The following is a 13229-nucleotide window of genomic DNA, read 5'->3' as shown; positions in this document are numbered from 1 at the left end:
TCTGTGGCAGGAGAGCAGGTCTCTCTCTCTCTCTCTCTCTCTCTCTCTCTGCAATTGCAGTAACATTAAAAGCCATGTCTCTTTTTAAAAGCCAAGAAACCCTTCCTAGGGGACCTAGAAGGCCTCTCCTCCCATCTCCTGGTCAAACTGTAGCAGAGACCCTGCCCAAATCAGTCCAGTCCCCCGCAGGGAAGGAAACCCCCGCGAGCGAGCAGTTTAGACCGAGCACCTCTCTGGCTGCCCTCACCGCTCCCCCCCCGACTCCTGCTGCAGGGCTTCCTTTCTGTCCCCTGAACGTGCCACCTCCCAGCCCTTGCGTGTGCTGTCCCCTAACCTGACCTGATGGGCTTTCTCTAGACAGTCACAGCAGGTGACGTGCTGTATATTTGTTTGCTTGGTTTTGTTCATTTTCTTGTCCCCCGCTGGAATGTGAGGCCCAGGATAGCAGGAACGTTGTCGGCTGCTGTATCCAGTGTGGAATTCCTGGCACATGGCGGGTGCCCAGCAACTCTTATTGTACAGATGGGTCAAAATCACCCCCTGGGGCTGGGGCCTGACACGCTGTATCCTCCTGACAACCCGTGGACTCCGTGGAAACTGAGGCTCAGAGGATACGTGCCTTCCCAGAGTCCACACGAGGTGGGTAGACCCGAGCACGCACCTGTCCTCGCTGGCGAGAAGGGCAGGGGGTGTGGACTGAGCAGGCTGCCGGCGAGCTGCCATGCGGGGCTCGCAGAAGGAAGGGCCGTTCCCTGCAGTTCCTCCAGCTGGGACCCCGGTGCCTGCGTTGCCCCCGAGTGCCGTCCGGGAGGCTGCCTGCCAACCCTCCAAGCAAATGGAGACCTTGGCTTTGGGCCAGAGGGTGAAGAGTTATTCATGCAGTTCCAGTGACTCACCGAAGCCAAAGGGCCAAAGGGCCTGCGAGGCCAGTTCCCGCCGCCCGTTCCTGTGCCAAGATGAGCCGGGGCTGGCCAAGGCCCACGGCCATGACCTCTGGAAGGCTGGAGAACTCCTCCCCAGCGTTCCCTGAGCCCTCTCCTCTCATCACCCTGACCTGCAGGAGCCCCGGAACAGATGTGTGCAGAGGATCCGATTCCACACCTCCACCAGACACACTTTCCGCATCCCCGGACCTGCCCGCGTACGCGGCTTTCTGGTCCTCGCAGCCTCGTCTTGGCGGGCTCTGTTCCTGGGGTCACGGGCGGGCCTGCTGCAGCGGCCATTCCTGGCCTCCTGCTGCTCGGGGACAGGCTCCGACAGTGCCTCTCCTCCACCGAAGCACAGGACACAGCAGGATCCGCTCCACACACACAAGGGCGCAACCTGGGACCGCAGCAGGTGTCAGCGGCCTGTGACATGAACTTCAGCCAATAGGAGAAGAGAATCGGCAGATTAATTCTTCCTTCTTTCCCCTCCAGACCGTTCAGACAGGCGGCGGCTGCAACCACTCTGGAAGTGCAGTTGCCCAAACCAGCTTGCCCAGGGGCTGGTCCAGCAACGCTCTTCCCTTCGTGGCTCCCGCTCCTGCCCCTGCCCTGGCCGCTGCGTCCTGGCCAGGGCGCTGCCTGATAAAGTTCCCTGCGGGCGTCCCCTGGGTGCCGCTCCACAGAGGCTGGCGGTCCGCAGTCCTCCCGGGGGAGCACCCACTAGCTGGACCCAGGGCTGTGTGTCTGCGAGGACTCACATTGCACGTGACAGAAACAAACTCTGGCTAATTGAAGCAGAAAGGGGACTTCATTAAAAGGGTATTGTGTTCCTCAAAAAGTTAAAACTAGAATGACCATATGATCCAGCAATTCTACTTCTGGTTATATGCTCAGAAGAATCGAAAGCAGGGTCCTGAGGAGACATTCGTACTCCTGTGCTCATAGCTGCGTTATTCGCAGTAGCCAAAAGGTGGAAAGAATGCGAGTGGCCGTCAACGGACAAATGGATTAAAACTGTGGTCAGCCATCCCACAAGAGTTCGACCTTCAGAAGGAAGGAAATTCTGACCCATGCCGCAACAGGCACGAACCTTGGGGACGTGCTGAGTAAAATAAGCCAGTCACAAAAGAGACAAATGCTGTATGATTCCACTTAAATGAGGTACCTAGAACATTCAAATTTACAGAGACAGAAAGTATTACAGTGGTTGCCAGGGGCTGAGGGAGGGCAAATGGGGAGTTATTGTTGCCTGGGTACAGAGTTCCAGTTTTGCAGGGTGAGAAGAGTTCCAGAGATGGATGGTAGTGGTGGATACACAATGAAAAGACATTTAATGCCATTTAAAATGGCGAAGATGGCATGTTTATACTGTGCATGTTTTACTATAATTTTTTTAAAAGGGTATTGGGGATTGAAGATTTCCAGTAGCAGTGAGGGAGTGAAGTGGGCAGGCGATCGCATCTACAGATAACAGCGATAAAACCTGAACAAAATACTACAGACACACACATTCCAACTATTTAAAAGAACTGAAACACACTCAAAGGCAGAGAGAAGCTGGTGGAGCATTCTTCCTGAAAAACCATAACCAAAAGGGGTAAGAATGGAGAATTTATGGTTTTCTCCCTGAGGATACGTCCCAACCTCCTTTGCCAGAGTGGAAGGAAACAGCAAGAGAACAGCTCATCCCTGTCATCTTGAAATAGCAGAGAACAGAGTTCGGAGCTGGAAGTAATAAGGAAAACCCCCATCTATTACTTAGCACAGCAGCCACCTGAGCCCCCCACCCCTCACAGAAGTCCCGCATCAGCATAATACTAACCTAACACCTGGCCCATCAACTAACCTATCACCTGGCACATCAGCATAACACTAAACCTACTACCTGGTGCATCAACTACCCTCTTACCTGGTGCATCAACATAATACTAACCTATTACCTGGCGGGCATTAGTCACCTGAGACCCCACACCTTGGATCACCCCAACTTAATAAAAGTGGGAAAAATTGGGCTCAGAATTTGGTGGCGAGACCCCTCTGAGCCCGCCGGCGAATAAACCTTGATTCTCCCACTCTCCGTGTGCCGCTCGGTTTGTCCTCGGGACCACTTGCTGTAACACTTGCTGTAACAGAAGAAGAACTGGGGGAAGCCCTGGAAGTGAGAGAAACACAGAAGACATGAGACCCAAAATCAGAGCATAAACTCTGCTCAAATCTCTGGCGAACGTATCATCCATCTACAATGTCCAGACTCCAACCAAAAAATCAATAGAGGTTCATACGAACCTCTGCATGTGCTGCAGACCCCAGAGTGCTTAGCAGAAAAGCAGAGAGGAATCTGCTCTCGAAAGGCAGCTGCACTGGATGAGGCGTGTGAGTTCCCTGCTTTTTAACTTGTATAAGAGTGTTTCCCAACTGAGTACGGCTTGGGTGGCAGAAAGCTGAAGGCTTGCGGGTGTGCGGTATCAGAGGAGAGCCTGACGCTGGCAGAGAAGCTGTGAATTGGATGGGGGGGGTCTTCAGAAGCAAGGGAACCACAGAGGGAAGGAGCCCCTAAGCGTAAACTCTGCTGAAATTCTTGACTGACTGCCAGACTGTACAGGCACAGGGAGTCCCCCGGGGAAGAAGGCTAATAAAAGCAGCAGCTAGAAGCCCGAGAGACTGAGCAGAGATATCAGCTACTGCACACTGGGGAGGGAGGGGTGCAGACAGAATTTGTAGTTTGAACATAAACAAATTAACTGTCTTCCAAAACAATAATAACAACAAAACAACCATCATAAGAACAGTAGATCATGTGATTATAGAGGCTTAAAAGAGAGAATAAAAAAAAGAATAAGAAAATAAAAAATTAAAAAATTAAAAAAAAAAACAGTAGAATCCAGAGTCCCTCAAATGTATTATCTACAATGTCCAGATTTCAACCAAAAATTAATAGACATGCAAAGAAATAGGAAAGTGTGATTTATGATCCAAAAAAAGAGTCGATGGAAATTGACTCCAAGTGGACCCAGTTATTAGAGTTAGCAGACAGTCTTCAAAACAGCTATTAATATTATAAATATGTACCAATAATTAAGGGAAAAATATTGTAATGTGTGAACAGACAGGGAATCTTTAATAGAGATTTAAAAACTATTAAAAATGGAAATTTTGGAGCTGAAAAGTATGAAAACTGAAATGAAAAATTTATTTTTTAAAAAAGATAGGTTGAGTAGCAGATTAGAGATGGCAGAAGAATTTGGCAAACTTTAAGATAGGTCAGTAGAAATTAACCAATAAAAAAATGGAGAGAAAAAGATAGAAGAAAAATGAACATACCCTCAGAGATATGTAGACAACATGAACAAGCCAACATACATGTAACTGATTACAGATCCAAGAATGTCAGTGAACCCAAAGCAGGATAAAAACAATGGAAACCATTCCCAGGCACACCATAGTCCAACTGAAAACAGTTGAGACGATCTTAAAAGCAGCCAGAGAAGCACAACATGTCATCAGAGAGGGAACGATTATGTGATTAACAGCAGACCTCTCAGCAGACACAACTGAAGTCAGAAAAACATTAGAATGACATATCTGAAGTGCTAAAACACGGCCAAGCAGAACTCTATCCAGAGAAACTTTTCTTCAAAATGAAGACAAAATAGGACATTTTCTATAAACAAAAACTGAGAGAATTTCTCACCAGCAGCTATTCACCAAAAGAAATGCTAAAGCAAGTTGTTCAGGGTCAAGGGAAATGACCCCAGATGGCACCTCGGATCTACAGGTAGGAATGGGTAGCAAGAGAAGTGACAAATCCGTGGGTCAGTATAAATGACTAGATGGACAAGTCAGGGTCCAGTCAGCACACAGATACTGCCGGGCTGGGTGCGGTGGCTCACGCCTGTAATCCTAGCACTCTGGGAGGCCGAGGCGGGTGGATCACTTGAGGTCAGGAGTTTGAGATCGCGAGATCTACTCTACAAAAATAGAAAGAAATTAATTAGGTGGACAACTGAAAAAACAGAAAAAATTAGCCGGGCATGGTGGCGCAGGTCTGTGGTCCCAGCTACTCAGGAGGCTGAGGCAGGAGGATGCTTGAGCCCAGGAGTTTGAGGTTGCTGTGAGCTAGGCTGACACCACGGCACTCTAGCGCAGGCAACAGAGCGAGACTCTGTCTCAAAAAAAAAAAACAAAACCACTCGCATAATTTGAACAGGGGGCTCTTAACAAAGAATTATAAACTGGTAAAAAGATGTAAACTACTCAAATGGATAAAAGAAAAAATTAAGGAACACAGGAAAGCCAAGTGCAGAGAGTAATTACTACATGTGGCACTGAGGGAGACAGGCAAGGGAGGAACTAAGAACGTAGAAAAGGGGACCCCCTCCCCACACAGCCACCCCCACCCCAGGCTAAGACTCAGACCTCAGTTGGGGATCATGCAGCCTGGCAGTGGTGAAGAAATAAGACAGTAGGTGCTGGCTGAAGCTGGTTTACAGCAAGTGACCCACTGGGTGGCCAGGAGACTCACTGGAGAGTGAGCACCACTGGGCTTCCTTCCAGCTGCTGGCAGATGTGCACACAGGAACTGGAAGAGAAGCCCCTGCCTTGACTATGGCGGTGCAGTGTCTCTCTAGTGCCCTCTCTTGACAAAGCCTAGCATTGTTCCAGCAGGCAAAGGAGAAATGTTTACACGGTCCAGCTCCAGTATCGCAAAGCAGGACTAAGGGTAGACTTGGATGCAAGAAGCAATAAACTGGTAACCAGCACATTTTATAGTCACTTCCAGTTTTCCTGATTTCCTTAACACATTGACTGCCTTGGACCACAGTGTTTTATTACGAAAATAGAATAAAAACTTCAAAAACAAAATGATCCTTTCTGAGCTAATGAAAAATTTGTTAATTTTTCTTGTTTTCTGTGCGTGAGTTATATGCAACTTGAAAAATAGTTCACAAGGCTCCCAAGGTGAAGAGACGTGTGAGTTACATGTGCTTCACGAGGCCCTGGGCTCAAAACTAGCATGAGTTAAATACAACTCACATGGCAGTCAATATGTTAAAAGACATTTACTATTTAAAACAAAAATAATAATTCTATATTGTGTATGTATAATATATAGATATACCAGAGATGACAACAGTAGCAATAAAGGTTGAGTAAATGGAGATACACTGTTGCTATGTTTTACTTGAAGTAATTCAGTATTAATTCTGAGTAGATTGGGATAATTTAAAATGCATATTTTAATCCCTAGAGCCATCACTAAAAGGCAATATATGCAAACACATATTGCTGGAAATCCAATAGGAAAGTTACGGAACACTAAAAAATACTGTATTAACACAAAAGAAGGCAGGAAAGAAGCAACAGGTGAACCAAAGGAGATGAGACAAAATAATTCGTAAGATGACAGACCCAAACCTAACTTAACTCCAACTGAAATTCCACATAGAGGAAGCAAACACTACAATTAAAAGGTAAAGACTGTCAGACTAGATACAAAAGCAAGATCAGCTATATGTTATGTACAAGAGACACACTTTAAATACAACGGTGCAGATTGGTTGAAAGTAAAAGTATGGAAAAAATATGCCACTCAAGCACTGTAAGAGAGCTGAAGTGTCTATAATACTATGGCAAAATAGGCTTCCAAAGTGTGTTACTAGAGACGAAGAGGGAATTTCATAATGATTGAAGGGTCAGTTCATCAGGAATACATAACAATTATAAATACGCATGCACCTAAAACAGGGGCTTCAAAACACACAAAGCAAAAACTGACAGAACTAAAGAGAGGAAGGGAAAAGTCCAGAACAGTAGCTGGAGATTTGGATACTCCTCTCACGGTATTGCTACAACAGCTGGAGCAGTAAGTCACCAGTGACTTATACCTTTCCTCTGGACAGGAAGTTGGGAAGCCCACGAGTCTGTAAGACGAAATCAGGACGAGACCAGGCAGCCCCACCGCTGGGAACGGCCCCCAGCATCAGACCCCAGAGGAACTCCCGCAAGGACACCAACACTGCAGCTGGCACCCTCCCCTGCCACTGAGGCCAGACACGGGAACGTGGCCCACTGCCACCAAGACCCAGACGCTCACCAGCACGGATGGCACAGTCCCTGGCCCTTCGCCTCTCCTGCCTCTGGTTCATTCCCTGAGCTCACCTCCCTGAGACTGCACAGTGACCTATGTAAGTCGTATCACATAACTTTATCCTTCCAACAGCTGTCGTTTGTCCCATCTGCTGATGAGGCAGAGGCTTGGGGAAGTTAAGGACTTGCCCTAACACTGCAGCAAGGAACTGACAAAGGCAGGATTTAGACCCAGGCCCAGGTGACTCCAGACCCTGGGAGGGTCTACTTCACCAAGCCCTGCTGCTAACGCCTGGGGAAGGGGCGTCCCCCCGAGTCCCTCCACCTCTGGAGCTGTCAGTGCTGTGGGGCTCAGGAGAAAGGGCGGCCAGCTGGGTGCAGGGCCTGCAGGGTGCAGGAGCTCCCCGGATCACCAAGGCTGGCCAGGCTTGGTGCAGGCAGGACAAGGGTGAGGGGTCTGGGGGAAGGAGGGGAGATAGCCCGAGCAAGGGCCTGGAGGGCAGCAGCAGGTGTGGCCCCAGGGCTCAGGTCCTCACGGGGGCCAGGGCCACGTGGGCCACTCGGAGCCACTGCAGGGAGGGCCCTGTGGGACTCATGGCCCAGCGAGTCAGCCTGCGTCTGGGAGCGGGGAGTCTGCTCTGGAAGGGCCTTCCCGAGCCAGGCAGGGAGAGGCAGCTTGGGGCTCCTCCACTGGCCTGGGGTCCGAGGGAGATAGTGTCTTCCCCTCCATCCCTGGCTGCAGCTGTCCCCACAGGTGAAGTGAGGCCTACGCAGGGAACATGGGCCCTGGGCGCTGCCCAGCCGGGGCGGAGTGTGTCTGGCCTCCCTGGCTCATGAACTACCCCGAGGGACTGTGGGGCGTCAAGGACCCGTGCGTGTGCGCGCACGCAATGGGTAGGAAGTGGAGCCCAGGGACATTGGGCCATTACTGTTCCCAGGACTTCCTGGGGTCCCCAAGAAGACACTTTCGGGGGCCTCCCAGGGGTGTGGGCAGAGGGAAGGGGGTCCCTATGCCCTCTAGCCTGGCCTGGGAGAAGACTGGGGACAAATCCCTCTCCTGGCCCTCAGCGGGGCAGGAACACGGGGGAAAGGCAGGGAGGGCTGCTAGCCTGGCGCAGAGCCCCGTGGGATGTGGGGGAACAGTCTGCCTGGGACCACGGCGTGCTGGCTCCACGTCCTGCCCTGCCACGTTAGGATGTCACAAGTGAGGGCAGCAGAGCTTCAAGGAGGATCCCATCTGTGTGTCTGCGGGCAGGTGGACGCCAGGCTGTCCCCTCCCAACATCCTGTCTCTGTCTCTTCTGTGTCCATCCGGGGTCTGGTGCACGGGGAGCCCTCCTGCTGCGGGCTGAAGCGGGGCGGGGGGGGGGGACCTGTGCCTCCACCTGTGGACAGCTTTGCCCGTGCAAGGAGCCCTGGTCAGCCACGCCCCCAGCACACGAAGGCTGACACAGGTGACACAGTGGGTGCTCGATGGCACCTGCAGGCACTGAACGGCCTGCTGGGGAGAGGGTTGAGCTGCAGTCACATGCTCAGACCCCAAATTAGCCAGGCAGGTCATCTTATCGCCTTCTTGAGGGGGGCGTGGGGTTCTCCTGAAATCTGCACCTCCTGGTGACGTGCGTGGCACAGCCCCAGCCCTGCCGGCCACCTCCCCTGGTTCCCGGGTGCCGGGTGCTGTGGGGCCCCGACTGCAGGCCCCGGAGCCAGTGCTCACATTTCCTAATAACACGAAGGTGGACCCGCGCACACACGGGCTGCTTCTGGCCATGCTGGGAACAGTCACGAGGTGTGATATTTTGAAAACATGAGCTCGATGTCAAAGAGTGTGGCCGGCCCTCTGCCTCGGGTGTCTGGTGCCCTGGCTGCTGTATTTTGGTGACTGAACCTTTTTAGCCTGCAGAGCAGATGACTTCCAAGACGTTTTGGATTGAAAAACCAGCATGCACGGGCTATTCTTATCAGCTGTCCAGGGACTTCGGGTGTGCCTAGGGGACTGGTCTGTCCCCCTGTGCCCCAGGACGGGAATGCTCACACCCGGCCTGGCCCTTTCATGTGGTCCAGCTCATGTCCACCTTTCTACACACCCCACCCCAGTGCAGCGCTGGAAGGCCCTAGGAAGTGGCCACAGGGGACCTGGTCCTCTGTCAGCCGGGTCCGGCCACCCACGCTCTGCAGCACCCGCCTTCCCGGTGCCCCCTGAGGGCGGTGCGGTGCCCCGTGTGCGCATGAGGAGGCCACGCCTGAGAGCGAAGGGCCCAGTCTGGACACACAGCCTGCGCCTGGACCAGCCTCTGCTCTGGCTCGAGGTCCCGGGCACTGTGCTGGGGTCACTGGGCTGCTGGGACCTCGCTCAGCCCCCGAGCCGGTGTGGACTGTCCCTTAGTTACATGGAGCCTGCTTCTCAGCCCCCAGCGGGACAGGGCGCCCTGGGGGTGGCCGACCCTTCCTTCCTCACCGCCCCCCCCCACCTGCAGCTGAGCTGGAGCATCTGGGGCCCTCTGCCCCGACGGGCAGCCCCGCCACAAGATGGGGCACCCTGCGCCCACACTCTGGGGTCTGGCTGGCTGTTCCTGTCCCACCACCTGCCGGGTGGCCAGGTCCAGTGTGTTTGAGAGGCCACGCGCTGCTATTTTTAGCACTTCTGGCCCCAAGGCTGCTGTAAACACCCTGCCCCAGCCTTTCTCTGCCCTGGAGACCTCCCCTGCCCAGTGCAGTGGGGTTGTCACTTGTCCCTGTAAGGCCTGGAGGGGAGTCCCTAAACCTTCCCGTAGCACTCCCTCCTGCAGCAGCCCTGCGTTCCTCAGCCCCTGAGTCGGCGATTTCTCCCAGCACAGGCTGGACCAGGCCACGCTGGCCGGCTGCAACCTAGTATTGCGCTAAAAAGCAGGGCCCTGTATGCGAGCCCAGTGTGTCCCTGCGCTGCAGCCATTGCGATCCCAGGGGAGCAGCCAGCCACTGCCAGGCACCCCACCCTGTGTGTGGCAGCAGCCCGGCCAGCTTTGAGCAGATGTGAGCCTGTGTTCGGTGTCCCCCATTTTGCATGCGATCCTTAATGTATTATCGTCTCGCTATTTATTGAGACAACTCGGGCAACATCTTGCAGGCACTAATCCCAGGGGCTGGAGCTCTGGCGATGGGGGGAAAGACCGCGGCAGCCCACCAGTGCCTGTCCCTACAACCTCGGTGGCACCTGTGTGGAGGGGCCCCCTAATATTGGTGCCTTGGCTTCTAAGGCAACACGAGGCTGCTAACCTGTGTGCCCGGGGACTCTTCCTGTCTACTCCTGTTTGTTCTCCCAGAGCAGCTGGGGGCAGGGCCCTCTGCCATCCACTAGGCTTGCCTGGCGACAGGGAAGCACTGTATGCGCACAGGCAGAACGTTCTGGTTTTGCTTGAATTAGCCAGGAAACAGCAGGGAGCGTGGTTTGAGATATCTGAATATTTGTGACTGCGCAAACCCAGAATCAGCAAATAATAATCAGCAAATCAACAAAAATTATACCAACAATCAACAAATAATAATACACCAGGAATCCACAGGAATGAGCGCAGTTCAGCGTCACGGCATTTCTCCCCGTGTTCGTGGTGCACTTGCAGCGTGCTGAGCCTGGGTCACAGCCCAGGCTATGGCAGGGGCAGCCCTGAGGAGCCTCCCCAGGTGGCTGTGCCGTGTGGCACCCCGTCCAGGCAAGCAGGGCTGCAGAGCAGAGTCTGAGCAAGACCCGGGGGTGGGCGTTTGCCTGGGAGGTGGCCCTGGGAAGCAGGGGGCCGGACGCTGGTGGCAGTGGGATGATGCAGCTGGTCACCTCTGTGGGCACGCAGGGCTCAGTCCTGCCAGGGACCCTACAGAATCATGTGTCAGCATTTTGGGACAGCCGACCAGAAGGTGGGGGGCTGGGCGTGTATCCAGTGACTCTTGACCTGGGGTTGAGGGCTGCCCATGGAGTGATAACACTCTGGAACTTTCCACTGTAAGGGGTCCTTCCTGGCTTCAGACAAACCAGGAATCCCAACGGTGAGAGCACAAGAGGCCCAGGGGGTTAAAGGTCAACAAAACCCTTAAAAAATCCAGGACTGGGAAGCCTGGGCCCTGCAGGGACCCCCTGCCCCCTGCTGAGCTGTCATCAGCAGGAAGAGGGAATGGTCACAAATGGTCACGAAGCACAGCACCCCCACTAGCCCCGCCTGTGAGGATGAGGACAGACATCCCATCCGGGCCTAGGTAGGGGGAGAGAAATCAGGGCCCAGGGTGGTGAGGGGCCGGGGTGGGAGGCTTCTGAGTGGACTCGCTGGGGCTGGGCCCGCTGGAGCAAGTTACAATTGTCACAACGGGAAGGGGGCGGGTGCGTTGTCCGAAACTGTTTGCGTTCAGCACTCTGGCAGGGCGGAGGCCAGAGGGCGGGTTTTGCCTGCGCAGGCCGGAGGCCCAGGAGGCCCAGCTCCCCCCAGCTCCACTGCCCAGGGCTGTACCTGCCCTCTCTGGGCCTGTGTGGCCATCCGAAGGCAGAGATGATGGAACCTCCCCTGCGGGCTGCAGTGAGGACTCGGCGGGGGCGGGGCGGGGGGTAGCCATGGGGTGCGCCGTGGGAGGGCCCCCACGGTCTTCATGACTATCACCGTTATCACTGGCATCAGCTGGGCGGACTGCCCTTTCCACTCAGACGCAGTGCACGGCTCCTCCTCCCCACGTGTGGGGCTGTGATTGACCAGCTCCCCCGTCCCCTGGTGGCCCTTAGGGGCTGTCCCCTGGTGGCCCTTCGCCACACTCCCTTCCCTCTCCCTTGGGGAGAGGGGGAGAGAGGGGCCAGCTGGGCAGGCCTGGGGCCACAACCAGGCACAGGCTCTCCTGGTCCAGAGGTTGGGGACAGGCGTGGAGGGCAGGGTATGGGCTGAGGTGGGAGGGAGCTGGGGTGCCCGAGGGCCAGCGGGCTCAGGGGCGGGGGTGTGCACAGCCACACCCCCAGGACACGGGGAGCAGCCCTCTTTAACCCAGAGCCAACAAAGGAAAAGTGAGCAGTCATGGGGTTTCATTCTCCAATTCAAAGTGAAAATAACTTTATTGAAACCCACAGACAAGACTTCTATCCTAATAAATATGATTCTGGAGGAACGGGCCTGCTACCAAGTCGCAACTGAAAATCTGGGGGCCCCAGCTGCTCTGGGCCCAGGGCCAGCAACGTGACTGCAGCCTGTTTCTAGGGCCACGTGTGGGCTGGAGGTCAGGGTAGCCTAGGGAGCCCTTTGGAGCGGGACACCCCGATTCCCACTTTAACACTCTCCCGCTGCAGACCTCTGGCTCTCAGCAGAGCTGTTCCCTGCCCCCGATTCACCCATCAACCAGGGCCCAGGCGCCACGGCCACCTCCCAGCCTCAGCACCACAAATGGACCCCTGCACCACTCCTTGGGGACCCTCCCTGTCCCCCATGTGAGGCCCCTGCCCTTTCCTGAGTCCTCCCTGGGCCCCATCTGCTCCACTTCACTGGTTCTGCCACTTCCTCACAGACTTGGGCTCAGGGCACCCCTTCCCAGCACCCCAGCCCTTCCCGGATGCCACCCTGTCTCTGACCCAGCCTTACCCCCACACTTCCCAGGAGCAGCCTACCTGCTGCTTGGAGGATTCCAGCCCCCCTCTCCAGAGAAGTGGTTTTGTCTGAGGTCACCTGGAACCTACCATTTGACAAGTGCAGCTCTGGTCCTGTTGGCCATCAGGGCCCTGAGATATGAATTAGAAAGGGGCATCCCCGGCCTGCCACGGTGGCTCACGCCTGTAATCCTAGCACTCTGGGAGGCCAAGGAAGATGAATCACTCGAGGTCAGGAGTTCGAGACCAGCCTGAGCAAGAGTGAGACCCTGTCTCTACTAAAAATAGAAAGAAATTAGCTGGACAACTAAAAAATATATAGAAAAAATTAGCCAGGCATGGTGGCACATGCCTGTAGTCCCAGCTACTCGGGAGGCTGAGGCAGGAGGATCGCTTGAGCCCAGGAGTTTGAGGTTGCTGTGAGCTAGGCTGACGCCATGGCACTCACTCTAGCCCAGGCAACAAAGTGAGACTCTGTCTCCAAAAAAAAAAAAAAAGAAAGAAAGAAAGGGGAATCCCCATCCTCAAGACACTTTGGCCCAAGTGACGGAGAGCGGTCATACGTACTGATTAATTAGAACACTGCTCTCTGCTGTATACAGTTCCAAGATGACAGTTCCAAGATGACTACCT

The sequence above is a fragment of the Lemur catta genome, chromosome 1, assembly GCF_020740605.2.
Source record: "Lemur catta isolate mLemCat1 chromosome 1, mLemCat1.pri, whole genome shotgun sequence".
Lineage (NCBI taxonomy): Eukaryota > Metazoa > Chordata > Mammalia > Primates > Lemuridae > Lemur > Lemur catta.
The sequence above is the reverse complement of the archived record's forward strand: the minus strand, read 5'-3'. Positions refer to the sequence as shown.